Source organism: Mastomys coucha, unplaced genomic scaffold (genome assembly GCF_008632895.1).
Source record: "Mastomys coucha isolate ucsf_1 unplaced genomic scaffold, UCSF_Mcou_1 pScaffold21, whole genome shotgun sequence".
Taxonomy (NCBI): domain Eukaryota; kingdom Metazoa; phylum Chordata; class Mammalia; order Rodentia; family Muridae; genus Mastomys; species Mastomys coucha.
Genome location: NW_022196904.1, coordinates 63,196,834 through 63,219,097, shown reverse-complemented (window position 1 = coordinate 63,219,097; position 22,264 = coordinate 63,196,834). Strand labels below are relative to the sequence as shown.

The window sequence follows — 22,264 nt, the reverse complement described above, 5'->3', positions numbered from 1 at the left end:
CTCACCCATGACTTCTACAGAGAATGCTTTTTCCTATTGTGTTTCTAAGCTTCTCTTAGCCAAGTATATGATGAAAAAGTATAGTTTCTCACTCTGCTTGCGGTATTTGGGAAAATGATGGAAGGGCTCATAGAGGAGACTGGAGTAAAGACAAGAGATTTAGAAACAGCAAGATGAGGACCTACAAGATGATTCAGTGGGTAAAGGTACTTACTCACAAGCCTAGTGACACAAGTTCAATTCCCAGGACCCACATGAAGGTGGATGGAGGCAACTGAATTCACAGGGTTGTCCTCTGACCACCATATGCACATTGTATAGCATATACTCATACATGCACATATACCCATATAGCATGCATATACAACATACATACACAATAATAAAAGAAAAATCAAAACATGTTCCTAGCCAGGCTGGGGCTGGGGAGCCCTAGGAGAACCCCATCAATGCTGAGTTTTAAATCAGTCCATGTACTTTCAGTGGATGGAAATAGGTGGAGCTGCTCCATTGGCTCCCTCTAAGGCTGTGGGTAAAGGAAGTGATAAAGACCGTGGATTTGGAATCTGAACACCAGAACCCATTGCAGAACATATGCCTACAGCTTACAGGTATTGGTCAATGCCTCAGTTTCTTTATGCTCCACATAGGACACTAAATTCTCCAGTGTCTGGTGTAGGCACTACATGTCACAGTTAGCTGAAGAACTGGACTGCTTTCCCATGGTGGCAAAAGAGGATTCTGGGAAAGCTCTAGACTTGGAACTAAAGGCATGGTTCCTAGGTCCACCTTGATCAATGATTGGTTGCTTGATCTAAAAAAACAATACTTGATAACTGTAATTTTATTGTTTAGTTAGCATTGAACTATGAACTTCTATGTGCTAAGAGTTACATTAAGCACATCATCACTGTTAGTAAATTATTCACAGTTGGTTGATGGGAAGCAAATAGCTAAATTCAGTGGTAGAATAGTGCCCCTCTTACATTAAAGTCTTAAGCTCTACTGACTATGGGTGTGACATGTGGGAAAAAATTCTTTATAGATACAATGAAGTATTTTCAGATAACATCATCCTGGATGTACAAAGGAGAGAAATTGACACATGAAGACAAAACACAAGGTAGTCATGTGAAGGCAAGGCAGTTACCCAACTACCAACCAAAACACATTACTGCTACCAGAGCATCCAAAGAAAGGTATGGGCCAGACACTCCTGAGGAGCCTCGAAGCAGTGCAAGCTCACCAACATCTCTCTGTAGACTTCTGTGAGACAAGGGGTTTCTGTTATTTTAAGTCATCCTGATTGTGGTTGCAGTAGTCACAGGAGACTAATCCACTATGCTCAAGGCATCCAGGCAGTGACCAGTGAACTAGAAGTTATTTAGAGTTTTCCAGTTTCACATCCCTAGTTATGATACTTTAGGAGCACTTAGAATCTGTACCCCCCTCCCCAAATAACTAACTAAATTCCAGGGCAAATATGAAGATGAAGCTCATTCTAGCTTTGCACCAGAATACACCAGGCTTGATGCCAGTGGGCTCTGGGGAAATTATGTCTAAGAATTCTTGGATGAGTTTGATGAATAGCCCCATTTGATTTATTACAGTAGATCATGAGGAGGTACATGAAAGAGGAGGGGTAAAAGTGGCAAATAACACTTGGCCACAAAACATACTTGCCCAGGTGTCAATTAGGGAGGACACAGCAGAGTCCCAACACTGTGAAGAACACAGATAACAGCCAGAGGGGTGAGATCACAGAGAGCCAAAGTGAACCTTGGTCAGTATTTACTGACAGGCATGGGGCTCTTTGCTACACTGGGAACTCTGGGAGACCTATAACAGTGGATGGAGACAGGGAAGCCTAAAGCTCATTGATGTTGAGAGGAGATAAAAGACATCCATAGGTGAAAGACATGGATGTGGTACCCTGTTCTGACATAATCCTATAAAACAGGCTTCGTGTGCTGCCAGAGGTTATTTTAGAACAGTCCAGTCTATTTCAGGATAATCTAGAGGTTAACTTTTGAGAACACAAGAACCTAGTGAATAATTCAGTCAGAACCACATAGGAGGCCTGGGGGAGGGGAGAGGATGGTCCCATTTCCCATCATAAGAACAAAACTGCCTAAGAGATGCTCGCCCTGGTCACCCCTTTGGGTGCCACGTTGAATGTTTCCTGTGCCTCCATGCCTTAGCGGGAGCAAGAGCTGTATGAGAGAGCAGCTGGTTTCCGCTTTAACTGTCTACCACTGGTGAGGCCGACAGGAAGACAGAAATGAGTGATCCCAGCCGATTGGCTACCTGGTGGTAGGGTTGGCCATCAAGGCTGCATCAAGCTACCCCTGAGGCTGGCATCTTGACTCCTTGTCCAACCAGAGATCTCCAGGCTTCAATACTGGAGAAGACTCCCAGGATTCTGTCTATCCAACCAGCTCTCTTTACCAGGGAGGGAACCGTGGCCTGCAAGAGGGGTGTGCATAATCTGCCTGAAAGTTTCACATTGATGGCAAGCTTTAGAGTTGGGGCAGCACGTCTCTATCTCTTTTTTGTCACTTGGGAACTGAGGGATTCTGGCTCTCCATACGCTTCCATCACTGAAAAAAGCCCAGGCTCTCCATTTCCCTCAGTGTAAACTGAAGTCCTGGAGCTGGACTTGAGCCTGGCTCAGGTGGTGTCACCATCAGGATTAATTACATGGCTGGGCAGAGACTGAGCTCTTCCCTAGGATAAAACGGCTACTTTACAAGACACGGTTCATGGTATTATTGTTATTTTTTTTAACTTCTTGGATTCATTGGTAACCAGATCTCTTTAGGATGATATTAAAAAATAAATATAGGAAGTGATTCAAAGTCTAAGCTCCAATTGTTGCTGCCATTTCCTGGTCAGCATATGAAATATTGAATTTTCCATGTAAGTGATCATAGAAGAAGCAGAATACCTAGGTAACAGTGGCAATTTACTCCTTAAACGGTGGTAATCTGGCAAATCCATCTTCAGGAACTGGAACATGCAGTTTGTCACAAGCCAAATCCGCTGCCTTCTGAAATATGTATATTGTATATATGTATATGTCTGAAGAAAAATCAGTTTGTGAGATGGTACTTGGCTCACTATGAGTCATTACCCAACCAGAACAAGCTTTGAGGCAGCAGATATGCACCCAGGTGCAGAAGGAATGAAATTCTATGTGAAAAATCTGAACATCTTCTGGGATACTTGTTCCTATAGTTTCCTTTTAGAGATTATGCGTATGGGTGTATTGTGTTTTGCCTACATGAATGTGCCTGGTGCCTGCAGAGGCCAGGAGAGGGGATCAGGTCCCTTGGAACTGCTGGAGTTAGAGGGTTGGGAGCCACCATTGTGGGTTCTGAAAATTGGACCTGAGTCCTCTGGAAGAGCAGTAAGACCTATTAACTGCTGATCCTTCTCTCCAGTTCACTCCGTAGTTTCAAGATGGAAAGAAGCCTTGAAAATGTAACAAACTAAAAGCATCCAGTCTCTATTTACTTAGGTGGGGACTCACTATATAGTACAAGATGACCAGGAACTTGCTAGGTAGAAAACAGGCTGGTCTTCAACTCATGGAGACCGACCTGCTTCTGCCTCTTGATTTTTGAGATTAAAAGTGTACCCAATGCCCACTTTCCTTGGTTTTTTTAAATGACTACTTCCAGAGGTCTAGAGTCTTGGGATGGGGCATTTCATGATACAGTAGAGGGAAGGTAGTCCTGTGCACTTTAGGGATAGTGATTTTTTTAAAATTTAATTTTTTTTTTTAACATTCATTTAACCTCCCACTCACTGTCCCCCTCCCGATGTGCAGCTTGGTCTTCATGTGTGTCCCAAACAACTGGAATGAGGGCTGTCCCAAAAGATGTTGCCTGTCCACAGGACATGTTCTTCTAGCTGGTCTGCCTAGGCTGGCCTCAGTGGGAGAGGAAGTGCCTAGCCTCACAGAGACTTGAAGGAGGATAGTGATTGTCAAGACTGGCTGCTCTGGCAAAGCTAGATTCTTAGGTACTTGGATTCTCCTAGTCGAGGCTGTGACTCAGTTGGCTCGGACTGGAGCTCAACATCTGATTTAGAAGAGCCCCAGTTAAGGGCTAAAGAGTTTCCTACAGAGGTCTGACGTCAAGTGTAATTGACATAAACAAAGACCAGCATACCCAGAGGAGGAGCAGGGAATCCAGAGCTTCACCATGAGACTTTCCTTCTCATTTCTCCTTGGGCTCCTCTCTGCTTCCTCTGTTCCTTTCCCAAAATCCCACATCTCCATTCCCTGCCTTCTCCCCCAGGTTCCTGAGGAGCTAATACAAACTCCGCCCTTTCCAGATCCCACCATACAATTGGCCATGTTGATCACCTGTCCAAGTGTGTACACTTGGATCTCCAGGGATGTTCAAGAGTGGGGGTGACGTTTGTAGGGAGCATACCGTCTTCAGAGACAGGTGGATGGCTGAGAGGAACGGGGTCTATAGATTTCTGGCAGAGTGTTGGGTACTGGTCCTTTGTCTACTAGGGAACTTCCCTGGATGTACTGTCATTGTCATCAGGGCATCCCGTGTATGCTTGATGACAAACATCTGAGTAGAAACTGTTATGTTCCTTTGGTGTGGAGGCTCTCACTAGGCATGAAGGGGGGAGGGTGGTTCCAGGTATGATCTCAATGTGGAATAACAGGTGGCCTCAAGAATTCTCTGTGTTGGAGGTATAATATGGCAGGTATGTGGTCAACGGCCCTCAAGAGCCTTCCCTTGCTCTTGCTGTCCCCAGGACCTTGTACTGGCCACATGTTTAGGTGCAAGGGGTGAACAGGTATACACTGGGATATTCTTTGGCACATACTTGGGCTCCTTCCTTTCTAAGTGGGCCAAAGTTTGAGCTGCTCTCACTTCTTCATGTCTGACCTTAGGAAACAGACGATTGTGTATTAAAGTTCACTTCTTGGACTGTGCAAAATGATCCGGTAGCAGCTGGATGAGGGTGACTTTTTAAGGTTGTATCTCAGTTCTTAGGGACCACAACCAGCTTTAAAGCAGCTCAAGAACCTCCATGAGCCATTGGCTGGCCCCACACAAGCTCTTGGGTGTCCGTCCCCTCAGGTGGCAGCAGGGGAACCTCTTCCTGGAATTGCTGATTTCTCTCTCTGTTGCAGCCCTCCTGGGAATCCTAGTTGTTTGGCGGTCTGCTTGCCTGCGTGGTTCAAGAATAGCTTTGGCCTCATCTTTTGTTTTTGCAATTGCTGTGGAGTTGAAAAAAAAAAGCAATTAGCCTTGAAAGTCTGTTGGAAGAACTAAAGCTTTTTATTTAAGATGAGCTTCAATTGACCATAGAAGTCAAGAATTCTTACCAAGACTGATAGTGGAAAAGACATACACCAGTGATTTTATTTCCTTATGACTGTTTGCATTGGAGTTAAAACTCTCTCAAACAAAGAGTCTGTATGTCAGATAAAAATTATGGGACACTTCTGAGATTAACAACCTTAATATGGTCTGCCGAGATGCAGCGAGTGGTTTTCATCAATATTCTGTCGATGTAAGTCTCCTGGCTTCTGGGATGAAATCACCTGGGCTGGGAGAATAATTTGATCTTCAAGTAACTTTAATCAATGTGCTTCTGTTACGCCAATACTTCCAATTTTTCGGTAGGTCTGTTTGCCGTGTGAGTTTCCTTCCTCTGCCAGTCTGCTGAGCTGGCATCCTTAGTTTCCACAGGTGGGACAGGGCTGCTGGCCGGCCTCTCGGGGTTGTTCTCCAGCATGCTGGGGACTGGAAAGGATAGAATTTCATGAGCCTTTGCAGCCAGCTGCAGAGCACCTGGGGCAACGTTTACGCCCACCGGGGTGACCACCCTCCGACAGTGAGCACCCCCCATGTTGCCGAGGAGTGCTTGGTTGTCTGAGGTTGACTTTGGATGCATTTTTAATTATATTGGTTGGCACACACAGGGAAGGCTTAGCCAGCCAGCCTGGAAGCATCCCTGAGCCACACAGACGTTTCCTCTGGAGAAACTTTTGGGAATGTACTGTGCTTGCTTGCTGGCAGCAGTGGTCTATATGCTGTGCCTGAATCAGAGGAAAGAAGATTTAAGGTGCATTGCCCTGGGCATCCTTTCAAGTTATAGAATCTGACTGCATGGAGTTGGCTCAAGGGAAGTGTTGCGTTCCTGCCATCTTCAGCCACTCCCTCCTCCACCAGCCCTCAGTAGGCTGAGCAAATTAAAGTATGTATTTAAATTTATATTGCAAAGAGACACATGAGAAGCAAGGTTGAAGCTGGGAAGAGCACAAGGCTTGTTTGTGCACAGTGTACTCCCACGTTGCATATCCACAGAGCAATGATCGAGCCTAGAACCCAGTAGGATCCTCTGGGCCCCTTTTCATAGCCTCTGCCTTCTGATTGTTCTGCCAATGGTAGGGAAGTGGCTCTCTGTCCCCAGCCTGTAATGCATCATTAAGGCTCAGCCTGAACACTGGACTCTGAGTCCAAGGCACTTAGTTTTTGTTCTTTGGCTATTGGGTGGGCATTGACTATGTAATTCTAGTGCATTTTTGATCTCTTCTGAGGACAGAGACTTTGAGTTGGCTCCAGAGCTCCTGGCTCTGTGTCAGGCATGTGGAGCCTGTCCCTGGCATCTCTGGGCAGTGAGCTCTAGCCTCTGCCTGGCTCAAGCAAACTGGTCCAGTGGCTTTTCTTTGTACTTCTGTTGATGAAGCCCATCACAAGGCTTGTTTGTATATCTACTCCAGTTGATGGCTGGCTGGCTTTTTTTTTTTTCAGGAGGAAGTAGTGTTTTATTCTTATTTCAGATAGTATTTCATTTAGCCCAGGCTGGCCTCCAAGCCCTGATCTTCTTGCTACACCTCCTGAGTGCTGGGATTACAAGTGTGTGTTACCGCTCTCGTCTGGAAGCTGTGTTTCTAATCAGCTTATGTAGAAAACCCCAAAGACTGAAGGGTGAAACAGCCATCTTAGACCTTCATCTTTTGGCAAGGCCTAGGTTGAGAAGTTTTCCCTAGTGACATTGACAGTCACGCTTCCGTGTGTCTTCTCTGAGTCAAGGGCAGTGCTCAGTGTATTGAGAATGTACTTTAATTTCCATGGCAGACTTATAGGGGCTATATATGGTAGGAGTCATATTCTATCAGCAGAAAACATATGACATTTATACCCAAAATGAGGCCCAGAATTGAAGTAAGGGCTACCTGGTGTCAGAGGCCTCGCCATTCTGGGTTTCCATTCAGAACCACTCTTCCACTCCCACCCATCCAAACCTTGGGATCCCAAGGTTCTTTTGACCCAAAACTTGCAGTCAAGGCCAACAGTGTGCCCTCTTCTGAGTTTTCACCTGAGATTGGGGCCAGAATTTTATACCCAGGCTCTAGAGTTCCTTTTAGGTGGTTTCCTTTAGCAGTGCTTTCCCATAGCTGCAAAGAGATCCTAATCCTAATCAGCAAAGATGAATACTTTTATCAGAGTGTTTTAAACTCCTGAAGCCTCTGGTGCCTTTCTTTGGAGTGAGATGTCCATGCAGGCTTTTTGGATAGATGTGTAGTTGGGGACAGCCATTATTTTTCCCTCCTGGAGGGAAAGATAGAGCCTGGTTCAGTTCCAAGGAGTAGCACCAGCATTTTAGAAGTGGAGTGATAGCTGCTCCTAAGTCAAGGAGGAGCATGCTTGTGTCACTTCATGCAAGGAACTGAGGACTGAGAGAAATCTTAGCGGACATCTGTCTCCCTGTGCTGGCTCACTCCTCTCATTCTGAGATCGCCAAAGTCAAGGAGGTTTGGAAAAAAACCAAACCAAAACAAAACAAAAACCCACAATTTTTTTTTCGTAGTTGGCGGGGCGACTGATTTGGTCACAAAATGTAAGTTGAACGATGTACATTGTGACGGACTGTTGACACACTGTGTGGCCACAGGAGGAGGGTCTCTGATGAAATGGAGAAAATGAGTGATGGTTTCATTGCTGCCTTTTGACAACACACTCTTCAGCTGTCGGTGAGAGATGGCCGGCTGCACACTCCAACAGCAAATGTCTGTGAGCTTATCATTGCTGAGAGCGAAGAAGCAGGGCTGCCTGGCATTGGATTGCTTCACCAAACAGCTCCACACCCACAACACAAGTTCAAACCAACCTGGTCCTGCCAACCCCTCCAGCTTCCCCCACAACTCCCACCCCTGCAACAAGCATACTTTTGCAGGCAGAAGTGGAAGCATGTACTCTACTTTGAGTCAATATGGCTTTAGATCTATGCCGAATGATTTCCTTAGCAAAAGTCCTGGTTTTATGGCCTATATATCCTATGACATCATCAAACAGCATGTGATGAGCTACTTTAAGTATGAGAAACTCTTAACTGATTTTATTTCTACTCTTCATTGTGAGTGACTGGGCTCTTCTCATGCTGCAACGGGCACTTATTTCAAGAGACTGCCTGAAGCCTGCCCAAGGTGGTCTGCGAACATGTGTTGGAAAGTACTAGTGTGCTACTCAGACAGAACCTTGGAATTTGTTCTTACCATTGGGTCTTTATGGGATTTCCACATGCCAGAGCCAACCGAGGGCCCTTCTCAGAGGATTTCCCTCAGAGTACTCGAGTTCACCAACCCCAAATCTGACCCTGTCACATCTGGCCACCCCAGGGACTGGGTGGATGCCTCAGCTCCCTTGCCCAATGCCTCTCAGCTGCATTTGGAGACACTTTCCTGTTACTGAAACCTCCTGCTTCCTTCAGCTATTCTAACTCCTGCAGTACAGCTGGCCTCAAAGTGAACAGAGCAACTGGATACTTCAGCCATTAGAGGGGATGGCGTAGTACAAACATGAAGTGAAGAGCCTTTGAAGAGCTCTTTTGTATCGCACTGTCACCTGGGGAGCTTCCACAGGCACCACAGCAGCCACGAAGCTAAGATCCCTTGGAGAAAGCATGGCTGTCAGCACTAAAAGTGGCTGGCTGTTCACACATGGTTGGTTATTGCTGAAGGCAACTTTTCTATAAAAAATAAATGGAAGCTATAGCCTGATTGATTCCTGTATGCTATCTAAAATATAGACAGTAATTTCTGGAGCATTTTGATGACGCTCCTTGCTTCAAGAGCTGTGGGCTCTAGAGTAGCTTCTAACCACTTGCTTTGAAAGAACAAAGAAATACCATGTTTTATTTCAGTGTTTAAGTTTTCTCTTGATTTGGGTCAGAATGATACATCAGAGATCCCTATGTTCTTTGATTTGCTTCATCTTAAATGCCAATGCTAATAAAATGCTAATAAGACCTCCACCCCCATGACATGAGAGAAAGAAAACACTGTTTGGCAGGTACAAACATTGCATACCTAAAGAAGATAACCAGGTTGAGGAATACACTGAGCGAGAACCCATTCTGTAGCCTCTTAGTTCATTCACAATGCTCAAAGTACCCTAGGCTAAGTGTCTTATAAACAACAGAAATTTATTTCTCATAGTTTTGGAGCTCACAGTCCAAGAGGAGGTGCCAGCTGGCCATGCTTTGCTGATGGGTCCTATTCTCGACTCTGTGGGGAGATGACTTATGTTTGTTTCCATATGCCATGAAAAAAAAGCAACTCTGGTGTCTTGGCTCCTTTCTTGAGCTCTAAGCCCATCTGCGATGGCTTTAACACTTTCACCCTGATCATGTCCATAGTTCCTGACCTATTGCTGTCACTATGGAGATTGGGTTTCAACATATGAATTTTGAGAGGACCATCAAATTCCAAAGGACTGCTAAGTCTTCCTGAAAAATCTGAACTTTCCCAGCCAGCTGAGACTTAAGAGCCAGACTTGGCAGTGAGCCTTAAAGCTTGCAAGACAACCTCTGAAGAACCAGTGACCATGATTTTATATAAACACCAAATTTACCTCTTTAAGAGCAAATGATGCTAACAGATACACACAAAATCCCAACTTGTTAAAATCAAGTCTGGAAAACTGTGAAAGTAAATAAGAGAAAGGAGAAAATAGTCTGTTCTAAACCAAAATTATTAGCAGTATGTCTCATGGACACACACAAGTCACTGAAGACAGTGTAAGGACAGTTTTTCTGTGAAGAGATTAAGTATTTTATAGTCTCCAAATAAGGAAAGATAGGGTCATCATGCAAGCAGCCAACAAAGAGGTAGAAAGACATACAAGATCAGGTGTGATCTTCAGTGAGGATGGGCACATTCTCACAGATTCTGCGCCTTCACATCCCTGGCTGTGAACTATCTGGGATTGAGATCTGATCCAATTGTCCTACTGTAGTTTGAGATCCCAGAACTCAGACAGCAGAGACAAGGAAACTACTGCATGTTCCAGCTCAGTCTGGGCTAGATGATGAGTCCTGGTTTTTTAAAGGAGGCTCATTTGAGATCTGAAGAAGACACCCTGATGCTCAAACCATGAAAGAGGCATTTCATGTAAGAACCAACCAAAAGAGAGCTAGTGTTACTCTGTGAAGATCAGACAAAATGGAGGAAGCAAAAACTGGCCGTTAGAAACAAAGACGTACTTAAGGGAGGAAGGAGGGTGCCTCTGAACCCCTTGTTTGGCCCTTCTCTTTCTGTCAACTTTGTTTAGTGTCTTTTAAAATGAGGGTGCAACTTCACACAGCAAAATTCACACAGTGATGCTGAATTCTATCGAATGTATTTGATACCTATGTAGCCAAACAAGATAGAGAACATTTCCATTATCCTAAGCTAGGACAGCTCAACTTCTGATCATCGATACAAGGAACATGCCTGTTGTTTACAGTGGGGGATCTTCAGTGTGCATTATAGGATGATTAACAGTAACCTTTCTTGACCTTTTGCCGTTAGATGCCAGGAACATGACTGTCAGGTCTTGAGACATTGCTACAACATTTCTCTATGAGGGACCAAACACTTATCCGCAGTTGAAAACCACTGCAATGGAATGATCTTTTCTGACTCTTGCAGAAGTAACTGCCTTTCCTTCTCTCTCTCTCTCTCTCTCTTTAAAAAAACTTATTAATGTGTGTGTCATGACAGTGTATGTCACATATGAGTGTGTGCCCATGGAGGCTGGAATAGGACAATGGAGCCCCTGGAACCAGAGTTACAGGTGGTTATGAGCCACTTGAGGTAGGTGCTGGGAACTGAACTCAGGTCCACTGGAAGAACAGCAAGCACAGTTAACCACATAACCTTTTCTCCAGCCCCAGTAACTGCTCTTTTAATTTGTATCCCTATCAGTTAACTCCTGGTCCTGTGTTTTAAATAAACGAACACACACGGCATGCACATTCCTGTGTTTGGCACAGTGTATTGAGAATTGTAGTCCCAAGCTGACTCTGTCCTTCCAGCCAGCATAGTAAGGTCTGTTACCCATTCACTTTGTTTCCAACATTTGGCTGTTGAGAACCTTCCTGTAAAAGCCTTTGTACAAACATATGATTTCATTTTTCTTGGGCTAACACCCAAAACATATGGTGAGCAAGTGTTCAACTCTGTAAGATCTGCCAAACACTTTGCCAAAATAGTTATGGCATCATGCAGTCTCACCATCGCCACAGAAAGAGGTAGTGGCTCCATACCCTCCACGACATTTGGTGTCATCAGTCCCTTATCATAGCCATTTTCAGTCGAGGTCTAAAGGATTACCTCATTATGGTATTAATTTGCCTGTCCCTAATGACTATGATTTTGACCAGCCTTTAATACGTATATTTTGATTTTATATGCCTACATATATAGGGTGCTTACTCTACAATATGTAAAGAGCTCCTTGAAACAAATGAGAGTGTAATAAAAGTGAAAAGAAGGCTTGAGTAGAAACAACAGAGAATACAAATGTCACACCTTTTTGTATCTTTTCCTGACCCGCATTGGCTATCTCTACAGCAGATGCTTCTCTTTCTTTAACAGCATACTATTGATCTAGCATCTTTCTAAGCATTTGACAATGTTAACTCACTTATCCTTCAATGTTAACTCATTTAGTTTCTTGGTACAATCTGTTAAATACACTTTCTTCCCATTTTACAGAAGAGGAAGCTGACATGAGGAAGCTTAATGACTTATTCAGCATTGTAGTCCACGGAGGAAGAGGAACTAAGATTGCAACACAGGCAAACTGACTCTAAGAGTTTAGCCATAATGTGCACTTATTACAAGACAAGTGCCAGAGTGGAATCTCAGCCCTACTGATATAGTACCTCCAAGTCTGCAGCTATAGACTTGCTGGCTTTCAGACACCTTGGTTACATACAAACTCACTATTGCTCTCCTCCCTGTTCCTATGGCTGGTTGCTCTCATGCTGTTCTTCTCCATGGTGGTGTAAGAAAGGCAACATTTTCCAACTTGCCTGTGACTTTGGATCTTCTTGTGGTTTTGAGAGGGGTTTTATTATGGTGGGGGGAGGGGAGAAAAGAAAAGGAGAAAAAAATGTTTTGCTTTGTGGTTTTTCCCAAAGTCCTTGTGTTCTCTTATCTCTCCAGTTTTCCATTGTTTCCACTGATAGTGGTTGGGGTTAAGTTACCCAGGAATAGCAATGTTCTGGTTCTTCTAGGTGTCCTTTATTTCTGTACCACCCTCATGGGATGGGTCATATAAGTGCCACCATGTTACTTTCCTAACAATTCAGTAGGACCATATTTTGCCTCAGTAAAGCAAGACTTAAAAACTTAAAAGAAGTGGCTAGTATAGCCGCATTAATATCCCTTTCACATTATGTAGAATTACAAACCAGTATTCATCAAAGTCCAGAGAACTATCTACCCAGTTAATTTAACGACATTTATTGAGTCATTGGCTAGCTGCCAGTCACCCCAGTGGAGTAGTTTAGAGCTTGTCATTAAGGGTAGATATTGGGTGATATGCTCTGACTTAATTCCCACAGAGATAAAAAAACCTTCTTCCCTAGTGAAGAAGGTATCATTGAGAGTCCCCAGTATCCCTGTGGTGGCACTAGCCCTTCAGGACACCAATCTGGAGCTGGCCTACTCTTCATCAGCATCTCTCCTCAACCCTGAGTGACCTGCTTGGATCCCAGTGATAAATGGACAGATGTGAGACAGCAGTCTGAGTACTCCAGAGGAGCTACTCAGAGAAAGTCATGAAGTGAGTTTTCCAGTAAAAAAATAAAAAAAATGTCCCCAGCCCTTGTGTACAGGCCATTTCTATTGCCTCCCCGCAGTAGGGATCGAGAAGTAGGGGATAGGACTTGAACATTTGCCCAGATCGCTTTTCCTCTTTCAAGGCCACATAGAAACAAAATGCATGCTGGACCTCTTTTAAGAGTGATCAAGGTTAAAATGCCTCTTAGACTACTTAGGATAGCGTCTTCTCCCTGGCAAGTACAGCTTCTGGTGATAAATGATAGAGATGCCCCTCTCAAGCTGCTGCTTCTCATAAAGACTTTGGATAGAGGTAAGGAGATGGAACGTTTCTTTGAATACTTTGGAGGAAGTGGTGACATCTGAGAAATATTTCAAAGAACATGTACCAACTTGCAGAGGAATTAAAAGAACTTCATGCAGCTACACACAGTCAATGAGTTGGTTGTATGTTCATCCAGGAGGACCTCCAAATATACCTAGACTTCTCAAGCCCATTTTCAGGGCAGGTTTATAATTTACAAGATGTAGAACTTTTATACAGGTAAATGTATCTTGGAGCCATTGGGGGGCCCAAAGTTATGAATAATGTAATACTTGCCCATCAATCCCGAAGGGCTAGGATGTCTCATGCCAAATGCCCGAGTCCCATAGCCTCTCCTTTGACATGGTTTTTATTTATTTCACAGAACACTGTTTTCTGAAAAGAGCAGGACACACAAGCTTCTATGTGCATGCTAACATTTGGTGGGGAAAGCTTGTGGCTTTGAAAATAACATGTCATTAAACGGTCTGCTCTGCTTCTCTCGAGAACCCAGTTGAAAACACACTCTGGGAGATAACACTCTACTTCATCAAATATCAAATGGATGCATAGCATAAAGGCCCTGTGTCAAATCTCCTGCCTTCCCTGTTTGTCAGTAGACCTAAGCAGCAGTGACAATTGCTAGGAAGAGGCTCATACAAGATGCTCCAGAGATTCAGTATTCATGAGCTGTCACCCACACTGGGTGGGGGCCTTTACACTATGCATCCGTTTGCCCTTTAACCAAGCAGACTCCTGTAACCCCTTAACCACAGTCTCACGAGTTATCCCATTAAATCACTGGCTGCTAAGCCAGCCTCAACTGGGGCAGTTTCTTTGGTCTGCCTTTGGGTGCTCTATCTTGAGTGAAGAGACATCTGTCTATGCCTCTACAGGAGAAGTCACACCACACTTAACTGAGTGCATATTCTCAGGTAAGTTACCCCTCTGTGGCTTGGTGTCCTTAGCTTTTAAACGCTGCCCCCACATCAGGATTTCCCAATTTGGAACACACACAACATGTCTGTTATAATGCACATTCTGATGGAGTTGTCCTTGGCAGGAACCTTGGATGTTCCCTTTCTAACACGTTCCTTGGGTGGTAATGCCACCACTCGTCCAAGGTCCCTGCTTTAAGTAGAAAAGACATTTAAAGATTGTTTCTGAGATTGTATGAGCAGATTCATGTAGGAAGGGCCAAGGTCAACAACTAAGATTTGAAAGAAATAGCCCCCAAATAAGTTTTCCTCCAGGATGCTAAAAACATGTCTCTGTTGGTGCTTGCTAAGTGCCACACACCAGAAACTTCCTTAGTGACAATTACTTGGTACCCCTGCCAGCCTTCTGGCCAGACACCTACAGAGGGTTAGTCCATTAGCTAATGGAAAGGAAGAAGAAGCACAGCTTATGAGAGGAGACAGCACTGCTGAGTAGAACACGAGGTTCCCATATGTCAAAGGTACCAGAAAGACACGCGAGGGCTCTTTAAAGTTTTAGCTGCAGGGTTGACTAGGGTTTCGATAGGCTACCCTTTTTTATTATTATTTTTTATTTTTTTGTAGAGCAGGGGGGACCTTGAGTGAAAAACACACACTTGGAGTTTGCCAAGAAATTAGGGAAACGAAGTACATGAGACCGGATAACAAATGACCAACACATCAAACTTCTTAAGCACCTTAGTATCTTATTTTCAAAAAGGAAGTTCTTGCCAGTAGGAAAAAGCTTCAAATTTCCCTCCCTTCCTCCCCAAATCATGCCCTCCTCCCCCATCTCAGTATGCTGTATGTCTGTCCCGCAGGAAGGGCAGGCTCATGCCTTCATGAAGAGTCTCAGCAACAGAGCTTCTCCAGCTGCCAGCTGCTAGAAGGAAAGACATTTTAAGCAAATGCCCTGCAACGTGTACATATCTGATTCTTTTGGGAAAAGCCAGAATAGCTAAGCAGAAATGAGATGATCTCTCTGAACAAAGCTACAGATTCAGTCTGCAGATATTCTCTATGGAATTTCTGACCTGGAGAAGGGATAGACACAAGTTTATGCTTAGCTTGAGGTCTGATGTCCTGTGGGAAACTGTTGCTGCTGAATAATGCTGCTTGGATCAAATACTTCACACAGGAAATGATGTGAAAGTCTCATCACAAATGCCCCTCATGCTCTGGATACACTTAGCAAATTTTAGACCACCTAAAAAGTTTGTTGAATGAACAGATAGATGGACAGACAGATGAAGCTCTACAAGCTGTGTTTTGTTTGGGTAGAACTCTGTGCTGTTGATGGCTACTTGATGTCTACTTTTCCCTTGTTTTGCTGTCATTTTCTGTGTGGTCCCCACCCTCATGCTGCTGTCACACCAATAAGAGCCAGCTCTGCACACTCTTGTGTGCTCTACCATTGTGCCAAACATGACTCCAAGGGTCACAAAAACCTAAGAAACATATTCTGTCTAGTAGGCAGAGAAACTGGTCCTTACTCAAGACTAGCAATTGGCAAGTCCAATGTATCAAAACTCAGCTCTAGCTATTTCTCTGAAGCTCAAGGGAATGCAGAGTACCTGTGTGGGTCTCCCTTTCCTTGGAAGTCGCATGTACACTATTTGCTGAATGCAGACCCCGGCTCACATAAGACAGGTACTTCGCTCAGCATCTGCTTTCTCTGCTGCTTCTGGGCAGAATGGATGGAGAGGAACAGGGGCCTTGAGTAGCTGAGAAATTATTTCTTTTAGTTTATGAAAGTTTGATGGGGACAGTCTGTGGATGGTGACTCTGCCACTTCAGCCACAGGTGCCCTACTGCAACCTGGCACATAGGGGTCACGGAGGGCATGAGGATTCCAATTTGCCCTTTTGGGGTGACAGAATCTGTCACTTTTGTCCCCTATTAGATAAGCAGTGTCTTTGAAGGAGTGTGATAGGTGACAAGCAATGAGGAATTTAAAGAAGCCTTCGAAAATAGCTCTTGGTCCCCTGGTTACCATTTGATTACCAAAGAAAGAAAAATGACTAGGAAGAGGGATTGTCACAGGTTGCGCCCTTCCTTTTTGTGTTTTCTGAGAAGTAGCTGATCCATTATTTCCCTTCAGTCCCCTCTGGTCAACAGTGACCCTTAGTTCGGTCACTTTCATGTGCCCTCGCTCTGGCCTTAGTTAGCTTGGTGCATCTCTATCAAAACTACTCTGTTAAAGAGACCTGCACAGTTTCCAGCCTCATCTCGACTCTCCCTTCTCCCTCGTCCTCCCTGATGCTTTTGGTTCTTCCCTGGACCTCTCAGAGATACCCACACTAACAGGGGCAGTCTTTCTTCCTTTACGTTCATCTGACATATGCCTGGCACGCTGACCCTAAAGATCCACCTACCCACACATATTTCGCCTTCATAAGTACTAGCCCTATATCTTCAGGTGCCTCCACTTGGCCGGCTCCAACCACTTCCATTCATGTGTCAAACTCAGCAACACCAGATAGACTCTTCGCTGCTACCTCTCCAATCTTTCTGAACTTGATTTTCAGTTCTGTGAGCCTGACATAGCATCTACTGTTTTGTTTTTGTTTTTTTTTTCCAAAGAGTTACCCAATTAAAACACCTATCTTTACTGGCCATCTGTGAATCAGCTGCTTGAAAATGTACGTGCTCCTCACAGGGAAAGAGGAAGACACTGTCCCTGTCCTCAAGGAGCTCATAGTCTAGCAGAGATGGCAGACATGCCAGCTTGCACAGACTTGGTTTGTTACCTGCCTAAGGTGTAGGACAGGAGGAGGCAGGCAAAGTCATTTAACCTTGTCCACCTAAGTTCTCTTGGAGAAGGGGGATGTGGGGGCCTTCAATGGAGGAAGGTTTTGCAGGCTGGTTTTTTGAGATTCACTGATTTTCAGTACTGGTACTTGGCTCTCAGGGTTTGAGAAGCATGCTCCAACAGTCTGTGGGCCAGCTGTTGGAGTGGTGGGTGAGAAGCAAGTGCTGCCTCCTCAGCCACTTCCCCAAGATCTGTGGCTGAAGAAGAAACCAAGATGCTATGGGATTCGGCTCACCAAGAAAACAAAGAGAGCCCATTCCTCTTCTCAGTCCACTCCTCTTGTTCCTCAGCTCTACATCCTGCCTTGCAAAGGGGATGCCACTTAGTCGCTTGTGGCAACTGCCTTAGTACCAAGTTTTAGGCAACTTCTGGCCATCCAGAAGCAACCCTAAAGCAGGCGTTTTGGTAGATCCATCAGAGTTTCTTTTCAAAAGGGCCTCTTAGAGAATGTGAGGACGTTGTCTCCCATTTTATAGGCAAGGACATCAAAGCCTATTGAAAAGGAACCTTTCACTTGACGCAGACATGATCATATGGAAATGAAACTCTGGCTAGTCTTTGAAATACTTTACCTAGGGGTGTGTGTATATGTGAGTGTATGTGAACTTACTCTGCATGTCTGGTGTGTTTGGCCCCATCCCACTGGCCAAGGGTGGATTAATGTTCAGTCCAGCTGTTTTGAGAAGCTGGAAAAGCTGCAAATGAACTTGAAACCTGAGGCAGTCATGATCAAATCAGAGTAGTGGGGTGCATGTTAGGTGCTGATAGCAAAGGCTGCCTGTCTGAGGGCAACTTTGGACTATGAATAGTTCCACTTCTCGAGTCCCTTCATGTTCTCAATGTAGGCCCAACCAAGGGATAGATGACCCCCCCCATAAGAAATAGGAGCCACTTTTGCTTGACAAAAAGGAAACTGAGGCACAGAGTGGAGCCATGCATTTGTTGAGTTGTAGAACAGAGGCTCAAACCGAGATAAAATTTATCTTGCCTTCTTATTTTGTTTTGAGATAGTCTCATGTAGCCCAAGCTGGCTTTGAACTCACTATGTGGCCGAGAATGACCTTGAACTTCTGATCCTCCTGCCCCCAACCTCCAGAGTGCTGGGATTACAGGTGTGCACCACCATAGCCACCCTCACTTCTGCTCAGAACACATGGCTTTGCAGTTTGTTGGACAGAGGAATGCCAAGATGGCCCTGGCCTTCAACACCTCCTCCCTGTAATTCTCTTCCTTTTTGAGACAGTTCTTGGTTTCTGGTGACTCCCTTTCTTGTGCCACTTCCTTCACCCCACCCCATCCCACCCAGCCCGTGAAGCCCAGAGACATCCCTTACTCCATATACAATTATATGCTCTCCTTAAGCAAAAGTCTTGTCACTCTTTCCACGGAGTGAGACCTCTTCTTTTCCCACTGTCATGCCAGTTGGATGGGGACTTCTCCACTCGCAACTCTGCCTGTGACATTTGCCACTAGCTTGTGCTGTCCCTTGCTCCCGAGAGCCGGGCGTCAATGGGCAGGGTACTCAGGGAGCAATAAGTGTAGCACTTGTAGCGCCGTCATGTCATCCAGTCATGGGTGAAGTCCTTGCCTCCAAGCACCTTTCTTGGTTTCTCCCACATAGTTCATGTTTCATCATGTATTTCCATCTTCTTCAAGACTGATGAAAGCCCTGGGCAGACATTTGATTGACTGAGGGGTAGAAGTAATATACCTCAGGTGGCTCGGAATCACCCATTGAAGAACCCTCATTTGAGAAATGCAGAGTGTTCCGGCTGAACTGCTCTGCTGGGTGGGGCCAGCAGTCCCTGTAGGACCTCCCGAGAATAGACGTGGAAGTAAGGAGCCGGGAAAAGTTGCAGAGCCTTGGAGAAGCAGTAGCTGGTGTGCAGGGAACAGGAGGCTCAGGAAAAGACCTGCCAGCTGGAAAGTCCAGGGTAGGGGAGCTTCGACTGTTTTTCCATCTTCTGTTCCCTGTTCCGTGGTTGTCCAGTCTTTGCGGGGGTGGGGGCGGGGGACAAAACTCTCTTGGGCAAGGGCAGATCTGGCTGATTTTCTGTTTCTTTTTTTGTTTTGTTTAATAATTATTTAAGACCTATGCTAACAAGTGCTAGGAGCTTCTAAGCTGCTGCTTCTTTCTTTAAATGACATAATAAACTTCTATTACAAATCAGCAAAATGTTCTTAAACATCTCAACTTGACCAAACAGGAGAGTTTCAAGAACTTTAAAGGCATAGTGATAATATTGATAATAATGCTTCCTAAAAGAGGGTAAGTTTGTTCTCAGGGAATTTCTCAGCCCTTAGTGGTCGCGAGAGGAGGAAGAGACATTTTCTTCAGTGATATAGCCCCTGGTAAGCTTCCTCTGTTCCAGTAATATGCTCCTGTGAGCAAGCCTAATTAAATTCATTGGCTTACCCAATAGAGAAACACATTTTCCATGTCAAAACCGGAGATGTCTTCAGGTAAGAAAAAACCCAAACCTTGTGCAGCAGACAGAATCAACAATCGATAGTTTATCTAGTTAATGGGAGGCTCGTACTCGTTTCTTTTGGTAAACAAGACGAAGCTGAACCATTGCTAGCAGAGATGCTAAGCTGCCCTACATGCGACCACCTGGTCATGCTCAGTTTTTAGAACAGGTGGGATTCTCAGCTGGGATCATCTACTTTTGTCTCTGGGGTTAGGGTGCGCTGGGCATTGGTGTCTGTGCCTGTGGCAGTACCAACATTAAAGTGGCAGCTGAGTTTGGGTCCTGTCTTTTCTGCTATCTTCTTCATTGGCATCCTCTTTATGCTGCCTCTGGCAAGGAGGACCCCCTGCAGAACATTGCTGTATTTTAATCCCGGTCTATGTTTTGTCTCACTGCATGTTCTGTCTCCTTCTCTGTATGTCCACTGCAAGGAGGCCCGGAATCTGGTGGTTGACATCTACCCAGGCCTCACAGCAGTAAGGTAAGAACCACTGCATGTGAAAAGTTGCTGGCATTCTTAGGCCTGGCCTTTGACAGGCCTTTCCCATCTTCTTGCCTTTATTCTGGTAATTGTATGGGGAGAGGCGTGGGAGGCCCAGTACATGGGTAGGGTCTTTTATAATGATTACCATCTGCTGTCTGTTTATAACCTTAAGGAATGCCATCAGAGCCTGGTACCATCTGCTGCCTGACTCTTTCCTGGGAGTTTTGGTTAGGATAGCAGGTGGCAAGGTGGACTATTTAGGGCTCCTTGGTGTCTGGTTTCCCTAGCGTCTGGTCTCCTCGACTCATAAAACTTTGTTTCCTGTTATACAATTATGTTAGTCCTCTTCAGAGCACCAGGGTACCCTTCCATGGCAGTGCATCCCAGAAACCAGAATCCTCTGAATGCATGCTGTAATGGAGGTTAACCATTCCATCTTGGGGTCCATGGCATTTGTAGACCATTGACAAGAACTTCTTCCTGGTGGCTGCTCAAACCTTAGCTTCCAGTAGCTCTCATAGGACTGCTGAAATGAGACCCACTTTTATCCAAGAAAAAAATCAGCCAAGGCACAACCTGGCCACTATAAGCTGTGAAGACAAAGTAGTTGTTCTATTTTGCTTTCATTTTAGAAAGATGGATGCACTCATTAGAGAGTCCAGTGAGTGGGATTATCAGGGGCTTTCCCTTTGCCTGGCCACTCATTGTCCCTAAGTTTATGCTGTTTACCTGAGAGAGGGACCTGCTTCTTTTAGGAACCAGGGAATGTGAGGATCAAAATTTGTTGTAGATCAAGTGGCTTGGACCCAGAGGGTTCTTTTTGGAGGGCTCTTCTGGGTCATTTGGAAAAGATTCATTAGCATGTGAGGTTGGATGGTTTCTAGAAACTGGTACAGTATATCCTCTTAATACCAGCTTTCTATACCCTGCCATGATTCTCAGGGGAAGCTCCAAGGTGGCTGTGGCAACTTTGTTGCAAAGAGATGCTGGCTTGCAGAGGAAGAGAGAGGCTGTGGGATGGACAGAAGTGAGATGTCAAGCTGGTACCAGAGGCTTCCATGTCCTAGGTCTCTGGTTATGCAATTAGATTGAGAAGGAATATGGAGAAAGGATTGCCTGTGGTTTGTGGGCAGTGTTTCACTTCCCTGGGAAAGACTGCTAATAATCCACCCCCCCCCCTCCAAGCAATACATTGTAGGGAAGGACAGGAACTAGTGGCTTTACACCAGTGACGAGTAAGGAAGGCAAAAGCTTAGTAGAGGTGTAGGTCCCCATGGGAAGTCCCAAAATACACTGGAGAAGCAGAATCCGAGAGGCAGAGGAGGCATTTCTATTTGTCCTGTTGGAGCTCTGTTGGAAATGTAGCTAGGCTGAGCTTACATTTTCATTTCTCCAGAGTTCGAGATGCCAGCCCCAGCTCACACTCCTGAATGCTGAGCAGGGACCATAGTTAATATCCAAATAATTTGTGTTTTTTTTTTTTAAAGAGGGCAACTGCTGTCCCCTTTTGTGAGAATATGCTTCCAGACCCCTGTTTTCATGGCTAGCTATATATTCCTTAAAACTTCTATCTAAAGAATCTTGTTCCCATATGAGTAGTGTTTGGATAGTAGAAATTATCAAGGAATCCAGATCCCCTATCTTATATTGGAGGAAAAAGGAAACAGAGTTTCTGCAATTTTTCTTCCCTCGCATGTAGCCCACCCCTCCCAGCATGCCTGCACTGCCCAGCCTCAAACACTGTCCAAAACAGAGCTTTAAACCCAATAGGGAGAAGATATACCCTAAGGCCCACATATTATGCAGCAAAAGACCAAGGATGAAGAATTCCCTTCTTAAAACTTATTTTTTTTTTCTTTCTTGAGTACCTATGGCCTTGCTACCTTGCTAGTTCAGGCCAAAAGAGAACTATGATCTTATGTCACCATGGCCTCTGGAATGTGAGAGTGACCCCTAAAGACTATGCACACAACTCCTGGGTTAAGCAGCATTGATTTCCTTCCTAAAAGCACTGGTATTGAAGGTCGTCGGCTGGCTGTGGGAGACTGGGATCGGGTGGTATCCCGAAACCTGCACTTGAGAGTCAGAATGAAGTGTTTTTTTGTTTTTGTTTTTTTTTTTTT

At 44.9% G+C, this 22,264-nt stretch overlaps 1 long non-coding RNA gene across 1 annotated transcript; it reads right to left on the bottom strand.

The window, feature by feature from the left end:
* Nucleotides 1-1,574: 1,574 nt before the first annotated feature.
* On the bottom strand, nucleotides 1,575-22,258 carry LOC116102390. Its single transcript, XR_004123140.1, has 2 exons — nucleotides 5,494-22,258; nucleotides 1,575-5,251 (listed from the first exon to the last, which is right to left on the bottom strand). It is a non-coding gene; the product is annotated as an uncharacterized LOC116102390 (long non-coding RNA).
* Nucleotides 22,259-22,264: the final 6 nt, after the last annotated feature.